Here is a 20534-nt window from a genome sequence, read left to right as displayed (position 1 = left end):
TTTTTTGCTTTGTTGCCCAGGCTGGAGTACAATGGCACGATCTTGGCTCAGTGCAACCTCTGCCTCCCGGGTTCAAGCGATTTTCCTGCCTCAGCCTCCTGAGTAGTTGCAATTACAGGCACGTGCCACCACACCCAGCTAATTTTGTATTTTTAGTAGAAATGGGGTTTCTCCATATTGGTCAGGCTGGTCTCGAACTCCTGACTTCTGGTGATCCACCTGCCTCTGCCTCCCAAAGCGCCGAGATTACAGGCATGAGCCACTGCGCCCATCCAATATTTTTTTAAAGAAATAAATTTTATACATCAGCAACAAATAAAAAATTAATTTTTTAAAAGTAATCCATGGATTATAATACCTACCAAAATGGAGTTTTAATTATATTTATTTATTTTTTTAAGTTCAATTAAACTTTTAATTGAAAGAAAATATACTCTCATGTTTTGGTAGAGATATGGAGTAATCACAACGTTCATACATTGTTGGTAGATAATGTAAATTGGCACAATTACGTTAATTATTTTGTAGCGTCAGCAGACACTGAACAGACAGACCCCCTATGACTCAGCAATTCTACTCTGTTGAATATACCCACAATAAATTAGTGCATGTGCATATCAAAAATCATGTTGAGAAAGATTCTTCAAAGATTTTCCATCATAGCCAAATCTGCTGACAATACAAATATACAATGATGCTGGTGCTGGATTATCATTTGTTAGTTTCATTTATCTTTCTCGAAAACATTTTGTTTAATTTGTTCTGTACTTCAAATTTCTCACCTGAAAACAAGAACGGTAGTATTAGAATTTTTGCCTCACAAGGTTCAGTGAAGACATGTAATAAATTTTAAAATAGAAAGAAAAAGCCCCACAAATTTTCAGTGTATAATATATAACCTGCATATTTTGTGACTCTTGTAACAGACTATCTGAAACTGGTTGTCTTTATACCACTTATCTGCATCAATACTGCATATGTATTTGCTTTTTGTTATAATATCTACCCCCTTAAAATGGAATCTTCATTAAAGCTAGCACTTTGTTTGTCATTGAGTAGAACAGTGTCTGGCACATTACAGAAGTGCTATAAGTAGATTTATCATTAAATTAGGAATGGCACGGTTATCATACAGAAAAATATTCTATAACATACATGTTTCTATGTTGATGTTCCTGAGATAGAAAGCAAGAGTTTGTTTTGCGTTAAATTTATGAAGAAGCTCATATAGAGTACATTTTTTAAAGAAATGAGTAAAACCTTTCCAGATTATTGTAATAAATTACATATATTAAAACAAGAATGATGACAAGAACAACAAAAACACTTTTTAAAACTTGATAAATATGAACTACGTGAATTACAGTCTACTTACAAAACATTAGGGAGAAATTATGTATTTATCCATTATATTACTGTTATGCCACTTGAGATATTTTTACCCTACTTTTCATGTCCCAGAAATACTAAAGTCACTGATTAAGCAACATTGATATGATTCCCCTTTGAACAAATGTCCCTTTTCTTTTCATCGAAAGGTTTTTCTAGATACACAGCTTTATAAGGAACAATGCAAGGAGTCCCAAGTGCTTCATAGTCAGCTTAATGAATTTGTGTTTAATCAAGTTCTGTTTCTTTCAGTATTAATAACATGAAATTTTAAAGGATACTTCATAAATTTACATTTAAAATGCCATTCACAATTTAGGAAGGTGAATATTAGCAGTTTAAATAACCTTGAGTTTCTGCAAGAATCAAGTTTTTTGGTAAATATTGACATAACAAGTATACGGAAAATTATATCCTGCTTACCAGGTTAAATGTCTGCAAACTTTAGATTTATATTAATTTTAATGTTTACTTTTCTTACTCCTTTTGCCATTCGGCATACTCATTAGGAACTAATTCCACACTAGACCAATTTTAAATTTGTTCTTATCCAAATTTGCTTATAATAAGAATACTGCATAGATATGTTTACCACATTTCTGACATCATACCTCCTGACTTTGAATGAAATAAAGGCATTTCAAATAATAAGTAAATTCTAATAATTACCATTGAGTTACCATTTATTAATTGCATTGTGTGTCAAGCAAATTCTAAGTGTTTTCCATGAAATAACTTACTTAATACTTATAACTGACCACAGACTCAACCTTTGTGTGTTCATTGTTTTCACGTTACAGATCAGAAAGTGTAGAAATAGGGAAGCATTAATGAATTTGCTCAAGATCTCACTGCTGATAAGTAGCCACTCTAAGTCAGTAATCAAAACATTCTCACTCCAAAACTGAGCACTTGATCACCATATGGTATACATGCATTAGGCAAGAGACTGATAGGCCTTAAGTACATAGAGAAAATTCCATGCAATTTTGAAAATTCGTATTTATTTCCTGAGTCTTAACATCTGAAAGTGTAGAGTGTATGACCATTAATATGAATAAATATTAATATTAATTTCAAAAAAGTTGCACTTGATTCAGTTTAGTAAAATAATCATGTGCAAGGTTCAGTGTTATGAGAAAAGGGAATAATCTATTGAATCACACAGCATAGGTTTCAGTTTTAGGATGACCACTTCCCACCTGTATATTAATGGAAAATTAATTAATTTCTAATGGACTTAATTTTCTCAATTTTATTTATTTTTAATAAACTATAATACTTTTTGGGTAGTTATTAAAGATTAAAGGATACAGAGAATGTAAAGGATACAGAGGATGTATCATGAGACCTCTGGTGCCGACTGCATGCAATGGATTAAGGATACAGAAAATGTAACATGAGACCTATGGTGCTGAGTGCATGCAATGAGTAGATAACACTCATTGAATGATAGGAACGACGATGACAATGAGCTTTCTAATTATATCCAGCAGCTTCTGCTTTCATCCAAATATGATTAAAATATTATTCTAAAAGTAAAATACACCTGACTATTTTCACCATGAAGCATTTCCTTTTGAGGACATATTTTATTTCACTTTACAGTTGACCCTTGGATAACACGAATTTTAACTGTGAGGGTCCACTTGTTTGTGGATTTTTTCAATCAAACATAGACGGAAAATAAACTATTCATGGATGTGAAACCTGTGTGGGTTTTACGGGATGAATTAAGAAATTGAGTATGTGCAGATTTTGGTATATAAATGAATCCTGGAACTAATAATTTGCCTATACCAAGGGACAACTGTATTTTTGTTTTTACCACCTTCTTTTATGGAATAACTATATGTCATGTCAATTCTAATTATATTTTTAGTTATATTTTTGACATAAGAAAAATAAATGGTTAACATAGTGATATAACCAAACAAAATGAAGAATACTAAATCCCATGTAACAGCAAGACTAATAAACATACTTTTAAACTTCATTGTATTCATAGATGGGCACTTTCCCTATGATACATTTGTCAATTCAAATCAATACAAGTTCTGATTTTTATTCTATTAAGACTTTGTGAGATTAACAACCAGATCATGAGGGGACACTGTAAAATATCTTACTTACAAAATAATAGCTATAGGATGAAGAATAGAATGATAGGAAGATGATGATGTAGGATCAAAGTTCAATGGCTCAAAAAGCAGATGTGATTATATGATTATAAAAAGTTATAATTGACTGAATATATAACCTTGAATAACTTTTCTATAGAATCCCACAAATTTATGAAAAAAATCTAAAAGGTAATGAAATGGGACCCATCAAGTTGAATACCCTGCCCAACTATATGCATAATAGTTAGCTCACCACAGAGTTAATTGTTACTGAAATGCCAGGGCTTTGGTCTAAGTCCTGCTACTCACCACACAGAAAGCCAATCACTGAGGCAACAAGCATTGCCAGAAGAGAGGGATTTAATCAGGTGCTTCAGCCAAGGAGATGGGAGATTAGCCTCAAATTCGTTTCTCTGACTGACTAAAATGAGGGGTTTATATAACAGCAAAGAAAAGTAATCACATGTGGGAAAATGGGAATTAGGGAGGGGAAATGAAGGCCAATAAGAAGCAGGTGCTTGGTTAGACAATCAAGACAGGTGAGGGGTCTGGTATCTCATTTTCCAGATGTGGTGACCTGGTAAACTCCAGTTCCTTGAAACTATCTGAGAGGTCTAATGGTTGGTTTCCTGGGAAAGGAACTCAGATAAGGCAAATGTAACTTTTGCAAGTTTCAGGACTGGGAGCGTCAGTTTCTAGGTTTATTTAGAAGAAAACACAAACATCAGTTCTATGGGATGATTAGACCAGTTTCAGTATCTCTTCTTACCTGTTATTATATGCTGATTTAATTAGTAATTTCATTTTAATGGGTTTTTAAATGCTTTAGCTTTTCTTTGAAATTTTAAAGGACTGACTAAAAACATTTTTAATGGCCAGGTGCAGAGGCTCATGCCAGTAGTGCCAGCACTTTGGGAGGCCGAGGCAGGTGGATCACAAGGTCAGGAGGTCAGGAGATCAAGACCATCGTGGTTAACATGATGGAACCCCATCTCTGCTAAAAATTCAAAAAATTAGCTGGATGTGGTGGCGGGCGCCTGTAGTCCCAGCTACTTGGAAGGCTAAGGCAGGAGACTGTCATGAACCTGGGAGGCGGAGCTTGCAGTGAGCTAAGAGCGTGCCACTGCGCTCCAGCCTGGGTGACAGAGCAAGACTGCATCTCAAAAAAAATATATGTATATACATATATATATATATATATAAATGATTTTATCAATTAGCAGGCACAAAAAAACTGAACTTCAGCCAAATGAAAGCACAGAATAACATGAAAATCTATCTCTTCTTCTCTGTTTACTCTCTTTCACTCTTTAAGTATATCTTATTAAATTTGTTGACAAATAATTGGTTCAATGTGCATTATATTTATAAAAATTAAGTGTAATAAAAGTAAAGTTATATTATCTTTAAACATTATTTTTCTTATATTAAATGATATATTCAAGTCTTGAACTTTGTTATAATGAAAATGATAATGGAAGTGGTCTATTTATAACTATATTTTACATTATTTAAATAATATTAGAACATTTAGATCTAAGTAATATTTTAATAGAAGTGATAGACTTCTCATATGTCCCATATACAGTTCCCTGATTGTTAACTTCTTAAATTAATGTAGTACATGTTTTGTAACAACTAATAAACCAATATTGGTACATTATTAATTCAAATTCATAACTTATTTAGATGGTTTTAGTTTTTACCTAATATCCTGTTTGTTTCCAGGTCCCCATACAGAATACCATATTAACTTTTAGTTACTGTGTTTCTTCAGTCTCCTCTAAACCATGAGAGTTTTTGCTTTTGTTTTTGTTTTTGATGACCTTGACAGTATTGAGATGCACTGGTCAGATAATATTTCTTTCCTCTTACTAATTGATAGTCACATAGAGGTAGATATGTGTGTGTATGATAAATATATAGCGTATGTTATATGTATATATAAGTATGTTATATATTAAGTGCATATATACCATGTAATTATATATCATATATACTATGGGTCATATATAACTATTTTATATGAATGAAAATTAAGTTGCAAATATGAAACTTCTTAAGCCCTTACCACTTTATTGTGTGTTTCCTAAAACCAAGTTTATTTTTCATTTTTTTTAGTCTCAATCTTAGCATTTCCACAGTATTTCCTTGACTTTCATAACTTAATATTTTTCAGGACCAGAGGAGTGTATAAAATGTCTCTAAATTTTAATTCACCTGATATTTTCTCATGATTCGTAGACTTCGTGTGTGAATGTTTCAAAAACGATACTGTTTTTATCATAGTATGTAACGCAAGAGACACACAATGTCTCTGTTTCATTACTGCTAGTGATGGCTTTTATCACTTTGACAAAATAGTGTCTTCCAGCTTTCCCCACTATATTTACCAGTTATTTTGTACTTAATAATTAGTAAGTATTAAAGCTATATTATGGGGAACTACGTTAAGACTGTAACTATCCTGTTTCTCATTAAACTTTTACCTACCATTTTTATTAATGATTGTTGAAATATTATTTTTTGAAATATCATTGAGGAAAATGTAAGTTACTGTGGCTGGCTACATTTCTTCTTCTGTTTGCTCCTTGAGCACTTATTGAATGCTTTTCAAGGGTTTAGGCAATGTTCTAGCAATAGAGATTTCATTGCTAATGTAAAGATTTGCACACTGAAATCATGGTGAATTTGGAAATTTATTAAATAATTTGCTTGCTGAGAACCAGTTGTTTTCTGATAGTAATAATTATTTGAAGAAGAGTTTCCTAAAATGTAGGTACTGGCTAATTTGATTTTATGTCTCCTTTTGTAAAATAACCCAAAATATTTTTCTTAGAGCCCAAAATAATTTATCTTTAATAGAATATATAATCTAAATTATATGGTTTCAGATTATCTGTGAATCTTGGATTCTGTTATGTGCCATGTTTTATTTGTTTCACTTTTTATTTCTCATTTTTTCAGAAGTTCGTTAATAGTGAATTCTAAAATTTCTCAAATAATATATTGCAGAGTTCTTAAGAATGAATGCTTTTAAATAGGATACTGTGCAATATATTATTTGAGATATTTATAATTAAGTTGAATTTATTTCTCCTTCTGTAAAATAACCCAAAATATTTTTCTTAGGGACCCAAAATAATTTATCTTTAATGAGATACATTATCTAAATTCTATCGTTTCAGATTATTCACCAAGTATTAGAATAATGACTTCAGGCAGAAGCTTTCTAAGCCTATAATTTCATAACCATAAAATAAGTATGTTAACAAAATAAATAACGATATAAACTTGTACTGGGGATTAAAGGAGGTGATACTTTTAAAATGCTTAGTGCAGGTTTTAGCCAATTTTTTTTTTTTTTACAATCCTCCTGTTTTGGAAATATGCTTTGGAAATAGTGACAGATTTGAAAACCAAGAGTTACTCCACGCATGAAGTGCAGAGATACACTTGTAAACAGGCAGTAATTAATGGAACATTGTCGAGACTTCAGCTTTGTGGTGAAATTAACATTACCTCTGAATCTATCTTATTTGAGTTTTTGCTTTCCAAATCCATTTCTCATAGTTTTATGCTATTCTTTTACATTTCGTTTTAGTTATATCATCTCCTTCCATTTAATACATGTATTTTGAACATCTGTTTTTATCAGAATTTTTCTGGTAGATCTAAAAGCACAGATGGTATTCATGAGAAGCGTAACACTGAGATTCCATATAGAGTTGAATATTCTTTTTTACATATTTTGTGTGTTTTGTTTACAATTTCTAGATATAATTAAGTGATTTTAAATATAAAACAAATTATTGTTTAGAAACGTGGATCATGGAGTTCAAAACTTGATATCTTCAACTGTTCAAGGAATAAAAACCACTGGACCTTCAGAAGCATCCCCATTTATGGAATTTCTTTGAATATCAATAGTACTGGCACTTAATTTATAGCACAGAAAAGCACTTAAGGAAAGAAATGACTAAATTCTAGTTCCTCTTACTCGTCCCCATTTTTCTCTTCTATGGAATGGGCACATTCTCTCTGAGAATCAGGAAACAAGTAAAAGAAAGAAAGAGAGAAGGAGATTAAAGGAAGTGAAAGAAGCACATATTAATAAATTTATTTTTACTTTAAGCATGTAAGTGGGAATCAATTTTTTAACTGTTTTACAACATTCAATATTCAAATATTCAACAACTTCTAATTTAATATGGACTGGGTATGTTGGCTTGTGCCTGTAATCCCAGCACTTTGGAAGGCCGAGGCAGGCGGATCGCCTGAGGTCGGGAGTTTGAGACCAGCCTGACCAACATGGAGAAATCCCGTCTGTACTAAAAATACCAAATTAGCCAGGTGTGGTGGCACGTGCCTGTAATCTCAGTTACTTAGGAGGCTGAGGCAGGAGAATCGCTTGAACACGGGAGGTGGAGGTTGCGGTGAGCCGAGATTGTGCCATTGCACTCCAGCCTAGTCAACGAGAGTGAAACTCATCAACTCAAAAAAGTAAACAAAAGAATAAATGAGCTCACATGTGTACTCAACTTAAGCTTAATTCCTCTTTAGTTTTTAGTAAAGATAATTAAAGCTAGTTATCATTCTCTATAACAGTAATAATTTTCTTTCTTATTTTAAATAGACTTATCTACATGAATTTGTCTATTATTTATTCACAGAAAGTAACTCTTAATATTAATTATCTAGTCTTTATGATAAAAATGGAATCAAGATTTTTACACAGGTATGAAAACTGTTATGTTAAAGGGAATCTGAAAAATATTAGTGAAACAGAATAAAATACACGGATCTCAGGACAAACAAACAAAAACATTAAGTTGAGCAAAAGAAGCCAGACAAGAAAGGGCACACACTCTACTGAGGTCCAAGAACAGGCAATTTTAATTGAAGTCAAAAGCAGCTGCATCTGACAAGATAGTCTGTACAGGAATATTAGGAAATTTTACAGTGTGATAAAAATATTCTATTTTTTGTTTAGGTGTTCATTACATGGGTTCATGAAACTGTCAAAACTCATCATACTGAATATTTAAGATCTCTGCATTTTGTTTAATATAAATTGTACCTTCATAAATTAATGTTAACTAACCAAAAAGGGGTATAGCTCTTTTCTTATGTTTTCTTTAATGTTAATAAAGCATTACAAGATATCTTGCACTGTATTTGAATTCAAGAATATGTACTTTTTTATCAATTCTGGAAAGTTTTAAGATGGACTTCAAAGGGATAGTTGATTTGGAAAAATGTTGAATAAAACATATGTTATATTTACTAGTTAAAGTAAGGCCAATATAGTGGTCACAGAAACAATGATTTGGCAAAGGATATACTCTCAATAAGTAATCATAGGTTAAGAAACATTGTAATTTCATAATTGTCAGAAAATGTTGAATTTTTCAATAATGTTCCACATACTACTGCCTGCTTACAGAATCAACTCTGGATTTCATGTGTGGAGAACCTTTGGTTACAAATTTGTTTCCTATTTCTAAAGCATATTTCCAAGGCAGGGATTACTTGCAAGAATGAATCTATAACATTATTTTATCTGAGGAGAAAGTTAAAGAATTAATCTTAGTTCTCACTATTGATTAAACGTGGAAGATTCCTTCAGTTTCACTAGTAATGATAATTTGTACAAAATGTTGCCTTATCTTGATTGGGTTTTCTAAGAGATTAATTGACATGAAGTGACTGCCTAATATCATAAATCACATCAATGATATTAACAATTGAAAAATAAACATGTGGTGTTTTAACACAGACTAATATGTAATCTTGCACCACTAAAGATAATGCTTCTCTTTTGTTAGTGTCTATTAGTAGAACTAGAGCACCTGTCACCCCGGTAGCATTTCTTTCATCAAATCATCATTATATGATAAGTAACTGTAGTGATTAATTCTGTTTCAGCTTATCTAAAATTCAATATCCTTTAGATATTCTTTATTTTTTCTGAGTAGGAGAAAACAAAAAAAAACTTGGATTCTTGAGGAAGCATGGGAGAAAGTAAAATCTCATCAATCGTATTTTATTTTATTTTATTTCATTTATTTATTTATTTTTTGAGACGGAGTCTCGCTCTGTCGCCCAGGCTGGAGTGCAGGGGCACTATTTAGGTTCACTGCAAGCTCCGCCTCCCGGGTTCACGCCATTCTCCTGCCTCAGCCTCCCGTGTAGCTGGGACTACAGGCGCCCGCCACCTCGCCCGGCTAGTTTTTTTGCATTTTTTGGTAGAGACGGGGATTCACCGCGTTAGCCAGGATGGTCTCGATCTCCTGACCTCGTGATCCGCCCGTCTCGGCCTCCCAAAGTGCTGGGATTACAGGCTTGAGCCACCGCACCGGGTCATCAATCGTATTTTAAATTATTCCTCTAGGTTGGCTCTTTTGGGGGGCAAGTTTCCAAATTGGATAATATCCTTTTGTACCAATTGTCTTCCAGTTGAAGAGGTATTATTTAAGTTGTATTTATTACATAAAAATATATGTTTTCTCTTCTTAGACTCTCGTGTGGTTTCTGTTTAATCATTAAAGCCATTAGAATCTATCAGAAGGCATTGGTTTGGAATACATGTATAAACTATTTTAGGTATTTGATTTGTTTTTCTAAGACCACCAGAGTGAGCACAAAAGAACCAGCAAGTAGGCAAAGGTCAGGAGCAAAACTGCAAGTTTATTTTGGTAACCTAAGGTGTGGGGAAGAAGTCTGTCGGCCTCCGGCAAAGAAGGCCGACAGAGTCCCCCCCCTCGTGGGGCTCTCGGGCGGGGTTCCCGCATCCCGACTTCAGTGGGGCTGGAGGAAGACCGCGTGGGACCTGGGCCAAGAGCGGCTTTTCTAGGGAGTGGGAGGGCAATAGGCGGGGCACGGGCGTGTCGGGGGCGTTCCGCAGGTGCGACCAGGTAAATCTTGGTCTCTTTGGATTGACATCACCTGGTGCATGCCTAGTTGGTCTGCACCTTCCCGGGTCACCGGCTGCATTTTCGCGCGCGCGGGAAAAGTTGGGAGGGGGGGATGAAGAACCCGGAAGTACACCATCTTGCCTCCGTTCGTCCAAACAGTATTCAGAAATTATTTTTTAGTATTTCATATTTTACTAAACGTTTTGTTTCTCTGTTGATATGACACATGACACTCCAGAAAGTATGAAACAGAAAATCACTGTTATCTACCAATACAATGATATTGATGCCAGTGGGATTTTCTAATCACCAAACACAATAAAATATGATTTGTGGAGGACTTTCTACCACATATCCTTCACAATATTTTATTCCAAGTGAACAGCATACCATCGGTTTGGTGAATATAAAGTTTTTCTACTTGCCTGTACATGCTGTGTTGGGTCTTATTATGGTTATCGTTTATTCATGGGTATTCTGTAGAAAATTTTCTTGTAGGAAAACTAGCAAGAGCATGGGAAGAACTAGACTTCACAGTGAAATCTACATATTTTTCTTCATGGAAGCAAGAAAAGGTGGGCAGGGTTTTTTGACAAGGAGCTGCCAGAACCTCTGACCATCCTATTGCAATTGAACAGCATAATGAATGAGTAGAAATCACTTCTAAAAATGAGATTGTCCGAGGTACCAGAAACAGGCAGACAGAGGATGAGGATGTGGAAACAGTGTTCCAGTATAGAGGCCTCGTGGAGGATTTAGTATATTAAAATGTGAGGAAATTGTGAAAAGTTTCAGTCTCATCAGCATACATACTATATGTAAATAAGAATAATTGAGTTTCTACTGATGAACAAGTTTGTACAATTGGTGCTATGAAATATTTTTTAAAAAGAAAAAAATATGATCTGTCTTTAAAGAGCTTTTGGATGCAAATAGCAGGCTGTCAAGAGGCACCTTTTTAATTTATTTCAGTTCACTACTAGCACTCTGTTTTTGCATACATTTCAATGCTACCTGCCCATTTAGGTGTGTGCTTTCTGCTATGTCTTTCTTTTGGTTTTTGTAATGATAATAAGGTGGTTGTGATTTTGAGATATAGCATTTAAGAGTTATCTATGAAACATAAGGTACGTCTCTGTGTTCACAGTTTTATAACAGCACAAAAAGATCTGAATATAATATACATATAACCACCTATTATCTATCTATCTTTTTGTTTTTAATTGAGACAGAGTCTTATTCTCTGCCCCAGGCTGGAGTGCAGTGCCACCATCTCAGCTCACTGCAACCTCAATCTCCTGGGTTCAAGGGATTCTCCTCCCTCAGCCTCCTGAGTAGCTGGACTACAGGTGTGCACCACCATGCCTGGTTAATTTTTGTATTTTTAGTAGAGACAGGATTTCACCATGTTAACCAGGCTGGGCTCAAACTCCTGACCTCAAATAATCCACCCAGTTCAGCCTCCCAAATTGTTGGGATTACAGGCGTTAGCCACCGCATCCGGGCCTATTATCTGTCTATTTCTCAATCTTGCTATCTAAAGCTCCTTTAAAATTGTTGGTAGGCATATACATTGTTTCAAATATTAATTGTGAAGAAAATGCAATAAAGATAAATTTAGTTCTATTTATTACCAAAACATATCCCATGTTTAATTACTGGTATGTGTTATCTTGCCCAATTTTACTTTCCTTTACTAGTGTCCGTAATGCAAAGTCAGACTGTTTCAAAGAGAATGTTCTCACATATATTCCTCTACCATGAAATCAATTTACTGTTCATGTTATACTGGAATATTAATCCTTAGAATTATTTTTATACTTTGCAGTATGTGAAGTAAAATCTATTTTTATTAATTTGTTATTATATATTTTTTCATATATTATTACGTTTGTTTTGTAGCAAGTGGGCAATGTCACATTCAGGGATGTTTTACCTCAGTGATTCAACAACATACTTTTTACTTTTAAAAAAATCTGTTTCTATTGCTATCTATTGCTAAAGCAAGAAAGCGTTTTTTTGAAAAAAATTCTCAAACTCACTGTTTTTATATCCACTGATTTTGCTTGCAAAAATCTAGACCAATTACAAAAAAATTATTTTGATAGCCTCTGGAAATAAAAATACCAACACCAGCACTATACTTTTAGGTATACCAAATATTTGATATGAACTATGTCAGACATTCTGCTAAACATTACACATGTATTTTATATTTAATCTTCACATGTTTACATTAGAAATTCAAGGAGCGATATTAGACAAACAATAAAATATTCACCCTAGTGTTTTGTTGTTTCTGTCTGAATAACTATTTAGGAAATGAAATTCCAAACATATACAATGGTAGATACCCATCACTCAGCTTCAGTAATTATTGCCAGTGAACAAATTGGTTTTGTTCATATTCACCACCCCCTAGCTAAGGTTATTTTAAAGAAAACTATAGACAACGTATGATTTAATGTGTAAACATCTTATATGTAAATATTTATATTTAAAGGAAACAGACTAATACTCAAATTTACACTTAGTGAAATATAACACAGATACAAAAAATGAACAGATCATAATTATTTACCTCAGTGGCTTTTCAAAAGTAAACACCTAAGTGTAACCACAAACAACATCAAGAATGGAACTACTTTTCAGGTGTTCAGAAGACCAGGTTTCCAAGTCACTAAATTCTCTTACAAAGCATTCCTTGATGACCAATACAGGTATTAGTTTTGCTGGTTTTGAACACTAGTATAAATGAAATAGTACAGCATGTATTATTTTAATGTAATCCTTATTTTTTTCAACATTATGTTTGTGATTCATCTACACTGTTATCTCAGCAATATAGTATTTAACTGTATAAATGTCCCTCACTTTATTGAGGTACTCTATTGTTGATAAACATTTTAGTTATTTCTAATTTGGGTCTGTTAAGAAAGCAGTATCGGCCAGGCATGGTGGTTCGCACCTGTAATCCCAGCACTTTGGGAGGCTGAGTCTGGTGGATCACGTTAGGTCAGGAGTTCGAGACCAGCCTGACCAACATGGTGAAACCCTGTCTCTACTAAAATACAAAAATTAGCAAGGTTTGATGGCAGGCACCTGTAATCCCTGCTATTTGAGAGGCTGAGGCAGGAGAATCTCCTGAATTCGGGAGGTGGAGGTTGCAATGAGCCCAAATTGTGCGGCTGCACTGCTGCCTGGGTGACAAGAGTGAAACTCTGTCTCAAAAAAAAAAAAAAAAAAGGAAAGAAAAAAAAAGAAGAACACAGCATCTAGGTGCATTCCTCTACATGACATTTTGGCACAAATAGGTATGTATTGCTATCGGTAGCACAAAAGAATTCTAAGAAGAAATTATGAATTGTGGTGTGGTGTATGTATTGATTCAGAGTAGTAGATATTGCCAAAGAATTTATCTATCTAGTGATTAGATAAATTTACTCCTACTCACAGTATAAGAGTTCCAGTTGTTCCACCTTCTGGACAAAATGATATTTTAATGATTATTAATTTGGGGCATGACGGACATGTAGTAATGTTACTTTGATATTTTAATTGGGATTTTCTGAAGTCTATTACAAATGAGCACTTTTTTATATGTTATTATTTTATAGGTTCATTGGATATGCTCTTTTTAAATAAATTTTTGTTAAAGTATCTGTTATTATCTGACTGAATTATGAGTTGTTTCTATATTCTGCATGTGAGTTCTTTATTGAGTAGTAGACATCTTGCAATTATCTCTACTAATTGTGCAGCCTGCATTTTCACAAATTCTTATTTTTAATGTATTGCAATGAGTAAATTTGTTTCATGGTTTATGTTCTGCATGTCATATTAAATAAATCTTTACTGATTGTAATGTATTAATAAATCAGGTATTATGTTTTCTTCTAGAAACTTTCTTATACTTTGCATTTTCAGTTATGGTCTACTGAAATTTAGTTTTTTAATTTTTTTTGTTTGTTTGTTTGTTTTTGAGACAGAGTTTTGCTCCATTGCCTAGGCTGCAGTGCAGTGGTGCAATCTCAGCTCACTGTAACCTCTGCCTCCTGGGTTCAAGTGATTTCCTGCCTCAGCCTCTCCAGTAGCTGGGATTACAGGCACACACTACCACACCTGGCTAATTTTTTTATTTTTATTAGAGATGGGGTTTCACCATGTTGTCCGGACTGGTCTCGAACTTCTGACCTCATGATTCCCCTGACTTCACCTCCCAAAGTGCTAGGATTGCAGACATGAGCCACTGTGCCCAGCCTAGAATTCAGTTTTATGTATGTTATAAAGTATGAATAAGGATTGATTTTTTTTTCATATGGATATCTGATTGGCCCAGCACCATTTATTGAAAAAGCCATTACATTCCTACTGCACTGAAATTCTTTTATTTGTTTTGATGAATCAGTTGACTCTATCTGTGGGGGTTGTTTCTGAAGAAGATAACATTAGCATGCTTGTTTACTCCCAAGTCTATCCCAGACTGTTTATTTTTCTATAACTTTATGATAAAGTCTTGAAATCTGGTAGTGTACATCTTCCAGCTTAGTTATTCTTTAGAATCATCTTTTCTATTCTGGTCCCTATGCATTTTCATGTAAATTTGAGGGTGAGCTGAAAAATTTCCACATTTATAGATACATTTGGGAAACATTGATATCATTACCTTATTGAATCTGTGAATTATTTATGTATAGTATCTTTCCATGTATTTAGTTCTTTAATAAACAATAAAAATATGATTTAAAGTTTCTCTGAAAAGAACTTTAATCTAACTTTAAGATTCACTGGAAGGAAATTGACTTTAAAAGGATCTATGTGAAAAATAATGAATCACAAAGCTGAATAGAGGAAGAAAGGACTCAAGCTTCAGTCTTACAATTTCTGGTTGATTGGGTCTCTCAGCCACACTACAAATGAATTATTAGTATTTTCTGTTAAACATAACCAATCCTCATTATGTATGGATTCCTTTCTTGCAAATTATCCTACTTGCTAAAATGTATTTGTAACTGCAAAATCAATACTTGCAGTGCTTTTGTGGTCTTTCATAGACCTTCTCAGAGTGATGAACAATTTGGCACCCGATGCTCACGTTTCCACCAGGGGCCAAATGTGGTTATAGTCTGCTACCTTATTACATCTTTCATATTGCAAACAAGTATTTTCTCAGTCAATTTAGCTCCATGCATTTAACATTTTTATGTTTTTTGTCAGTGATTTTCCTATTTAACATAGCCCCTAAATATAGTGCTGACGTGCTATCTGGCTTTCCTAAGCACAAGAAGTCTATGATGTAACTTGTGGAGAAATTACATTTGTTTGATAAGCTTCATTCAGGTTGCATATTAATAAGATGATGAAAATCCTCTGGTTCATGTATCGTGACAGCTTTGCTTCATGTTTTCTTCTGTTTAAAGGCATCTTATTCATGTTACCTTTTTTGATTTGTGAACATTTAACTTACTGCTTGAATGAAGCTTATCTAACAAACATTAAATATTCATACAGTTGAATATTATACTACTAAGGTAACAGTGTATATGAATCACAAACATAATGTTGAAAAAATAAGCCTCATATGAAAAGTATACATGCTGTAATATTCCATTTATACTAGTGTTCAAAACAAGCAAGACTAATAGCCATATTAATCATCAAGCTACCCTTTGTAAGATGATTTAGTGACTGGGAGAGTTGGTCTTCTGAAAACCTGAAAATAGCTTCATGCTTGATGTTGTTTGTGCTAACACTTAGGTGTTTTCTTTTGAAAATCCACAGAGGTAAATAATTATGATCTGTTTATTTTTTGTATCTGTGTTATATTTCACTAAGTGTGTATTATAATATTAGTCTATATCCTTTCAATATAAATACTAAAATGTTTACATATGAAATTATATCATGTCTAGGATTTGCTTTAAAATAATATTAGCCATAGGGTGCTGAATATGGATGAAACCAATTGTTTTCATTGCTAATAATTACTGAAGTCGGCTGATGGGTAGCCACTATTATTTATGTTTGGAATTTTATTTCCTAAGAAATTAAAAGACAGCAACAACAAACACTATAGTTAATATTTTATTGTTTGTCTAATTTATCTTTCCTGTTCTTTTATTTATATCAATCCAAATTTCCTCTTGAATTTCTAATGCTGTGTTCTTAATAGCCCGAAATTAGAAATAAATGTTCATGAACAATAGAGTATCTCGATAAAATGAGAGATATTCATACAGTTGAAGACTATATTGCACGAAACTGCAAAATTAGTTGTAAACAGAGGCTGGCAGGAGCCAAACCCTGTATTTCCTCTAGGAACAATGGTTCAGTATTCACTAATTCAGTATTCATAGGGACTTTATAGAATATAACTACTGCAAAAATTGAGATCAACTCCATTTATATGAAACAGTGAATATAATGATTCTATGGGGAAATGTTGCAAATAAGGTTAGTGAGGACAAATGTTCTCTTTTTGTATCACTGCCATTCTTGGTTTGGTTTAAAAAAAACTACTGTCCTTTTACAATCACATTCTAATTTCTCTTACTATTGGTGTCTTCTTGAAATATTTAAATTTCTTGTTTGTGATTTTCTTTAACTATTACATTTGCATTTATTTATATATTTTATGTATTCCCGATAGCTGTATAAAATCATTTCTGGACACAGACATGAACTAAACAAGGAAGTGATACCTTCAGGAAGCTGCCCAAGCTGATCATCATTCCATGGATAGAATGTCCTTCAGAAAAAAAGCAAATTTGTATTTCTGAGACTTGTTGACATGTTAAAGGATACAGAGCATAGCCATCTACATGACAGATGTTCCCTGAACACTGTGAATAATAATGTATAGGGCAATATAGATTTTAATAGATAATCTGTCATGTGAAGATTTTCTACTCCCACAAAATATTCAGAAATTCACAAAGCACTAGTGTCTTATGTCTCCTGTAATGAGTAATAATGATGTGTTAGTATATTTATATTTCTGAAATACATGTCTATTTGTGTGAGTACATGCATATGTACATATTTCTGGTAGGCATATTCATAAATAAAATGAATGAAATTGAATGCTGAAATCCACTATTTTTTTGAGGCAGGATCTTGCTCTGTTGCCCAGGCTGGAATGTAGTGGTAAGATCAAGGCTTACTACAGTCTTAACCTCCTGGGCTCTAGCAAACTTCTCACCTCAGCCTCCAGAGTACTTGGCAACTATAGGCATGCATGTGCCACTATGCTGGTCTATTTTTCGCTTTTTGTGGCTATGGGGTCTCACTATGTTATTCAAGCTACTCTCAAAACTCTTAGGCTCCAGCAATCCTCCTGCCTCATCCTCCCAAGGTGCTGGGATTACAGGTGTGAGCCATGACACCTGGCCAGGATCTACTATTTTTCAAAAACATTTTATCTGCTTCTGCTTTCTTTTGCTTTTTCACATCTGGCATAGGCCTCTTCATTACAGCCTTTTTAGTCTTTTCAGACCTCCCATGTTTGCCCATATACCTTATCTTCTTTTTTTTCAGCTATTTCTCTCATATTAGCCTCAACCCTATCTCATATGTGAACAGGTCTACCATTTGAGCAGATCATGAAATTTGAAATCATGAAAAAAAGTGTGACTGATCCATTTTGTATTGCATTTTACATATGTATGGCTATTTGTACATGCTTGCCTAATCTAGTAGTAGAAATAAACAGGAGTTATTTGTGCTAAGACATTTGCCTTAAATGTACAACTATGGAGGAGAGCAAATTTCACCTTGAGACACTTCCTGAGCCTGCCCATCCTCCACTGTCAACCAGTAAATACCACATTCTTGAAATTGGGGAGAAATTTTACTGAAATTGTCAGGAAAGACAGCCATGAATGAAAGAATATGCTGAAATCTATTACTATTACACTAATGCTTTTCACTTAATTTTCAAGGAACCTAAAATTTTGTCTAAAAAAGACCTTAAAATTATATTTAGGGATTATTCATAACCCTTATATGATATGATTATAGAAAAAAGGTTTTCTGTATTCCTATAGCTAAGACAATTGTTTCTCTTTTATTTTGCATTGAAAGATATAAATTAATTAAATTTCTTATAGAATCATATTTCTACTTGCAATTTTTCAGAAATAATAAAAGTATATATGGCCACACAAACATGATTAGGGAAATTTATGTGTGGTACACAAAATGAGCTCAAATCCTGAAATGAGAACATTTGAAATTGAATTATTCTTTGGGTTAAGTGTAAAACTGCAACCATAAGCAAATGCATAGTCAATTTATTTTCCTGTAGTCTATTATCAATCTTTGGTAGGCTTTGTCAGCAAGTATATTTTTCAAAAGGCAATCAAAGAAATTCAATGTACAGTTTATTTTAAAGGACTACATATTAAACATTGTAACAAAGAGTTTATTTTAAAGGACTATATATTAAATATTATACTTATAAATGTGATTTCTGCATGGAAAGAGCCATGTCAGTAATGAAGAAAAATATTAATTGATGGTAATGTATTAAAACATCATGCTACTTTTATGTGGCCTTTTCATCATTTCAAAAAATAAAAATGTAGAGCTAGAGGAAAACATTGATTTTTTCAATAGTTTGTGTCTTGAATTTAATCTCCCTCAGTTGTAGGGCTTCAGGATCCTGCTCTTCAAAGTGAATCTGGTCCAATAGTATACATTACCCCAGTAAGTAGATTGAAAGGCATGGGCACCCCTTTTTTTCCCCTCAAAATGTCCACAGAAATTACTGTTTAATTTTTTTAATTTGTTTTATTTTGATTTTTTGTTTTGCTTTTATGTTTACCTCCATGACATAGTTATATTTTGGCAACAAAATTTTTAAGTTTGTTTTATTAGATATATGGAAACAAATCAATGTCAGGCAACTGTAAAATTTCATTGTTTGAAAATTATGGATAAACCTGGAAGACATTATGTTAAGTGAAACAAGTCAAGCACAGATATTCAAATATTACGTGATCCCACTTGTGTGTGGAATCTAAAGCAGTAGAATTAATTGAAGCAGACAATATAAGAGTGATTATGTGGGGCTGTGATGAGGGTTGAGACATGTTGGTCAAAGGATACAAAATTTAAATGTCTTGAACTAATAAATTCAATAAATCTATTGTACATGGTAACTATAGTTAATAACTATGTATTTTTGAAAATAGATTTTAAGTGCTCTCACCACAAAAAGTATGTAATAGAAATTAGCTTGGTTTAGCCATTGCACAAAGTATACATATTTTAAAACAACATGTTGTACACAACAAATACACAAAATTCTATATGTTGATTTAAAAATAAATTGGTAATAAAAATATCAAAGCATAGCTACATAAGAATGGTTGAATATTTATAAAAGATAAGGATGTCTTTTGTAACAGGAATTCCATTAAAAAAGAAAAACATTAGAATGTCAGCTTGAAAGCTATTTAGCTGACTAACATTTCTACTAAGTCTATCCCCAGGGGTCCCTTGATGTCTTCATAGGTACTATTTAAACCATCTCTTCTCACTTCATTCTCAGCTCTCCAAAGTTTGACTTTAATGCTGCCTGCTAGGAAACTAAGCCTTACAAATACTGAACTTCCTTGTACTTACGGTTTATGTCTAAATCATATTCTTTTCCTAAATCAGAGATTGTAAACTCGTGTGGTTGTTGAGGCAATGGGCATATTTTATTTCACCTATTTATATTTTAATGTTTAAAAATCTGTTGTCAATTTTAGCATCAAGATATTTTACATAAAATTAAAATATTAAAAGACTTTGTAGCATGGGCTCCATATTTCAAGATGGCAAGAATTTTCTGGGATTGAGTAGCAGCTACTAGTAGCAGCTACCCTCTCTGAGTAGCAACAGAGAGGGCATGTTCTATCCATTTGCCACCATCTCATCATGCTTGCTTCACTCATTTGCATTGCCTGAGGGATCCTTGTAAAATGTGAATTTTCAGTTTCTGAAAATAAAATTGAATACGACAACTTTTTTGTTGCCTCTTAAGCTATTTTTACCATGAAGGAATCCTAATCAAAAATTAAGAAAACAAATCTCAGAGCAAACTTTAAAAGGCTCCAGT

The 20534-nt window shown here is 33.3% G+C and overlaps 1 protein-coding gene across 14 annotated transcripts in view; it reads left to right on the top strand.

The window, feature by feature from the left end:
• The window catches only part of PCDH15 (protocadherin-related 15), a 1021780-nt gene that overhangs the window by 458781 nt on the left and 542465 nt on the right, over window positions 1-20534 (top strand). The window lies entirely within an intron of this gene.

The sequence above is a fragment of the Colobus angolensis genome, unplaced genomic scaffold, assembly GCF_000951035.1.
Source record: "Colobus angolensis palliatus isolate OR3802 unplaced genomic scaffold, Cang.pa_1.0 Scaffold177, whole genome shotgun sequence".
NCBI classification, from domain to species: Eukaryota; Metazoa; Chordata; class Mammalia; order Primates; family Cercopithecidae; genus Colobus; species Colobus angolensis.
This window is presented reverse-complemented; position numbering and strand designations above follow the sequence as displayed.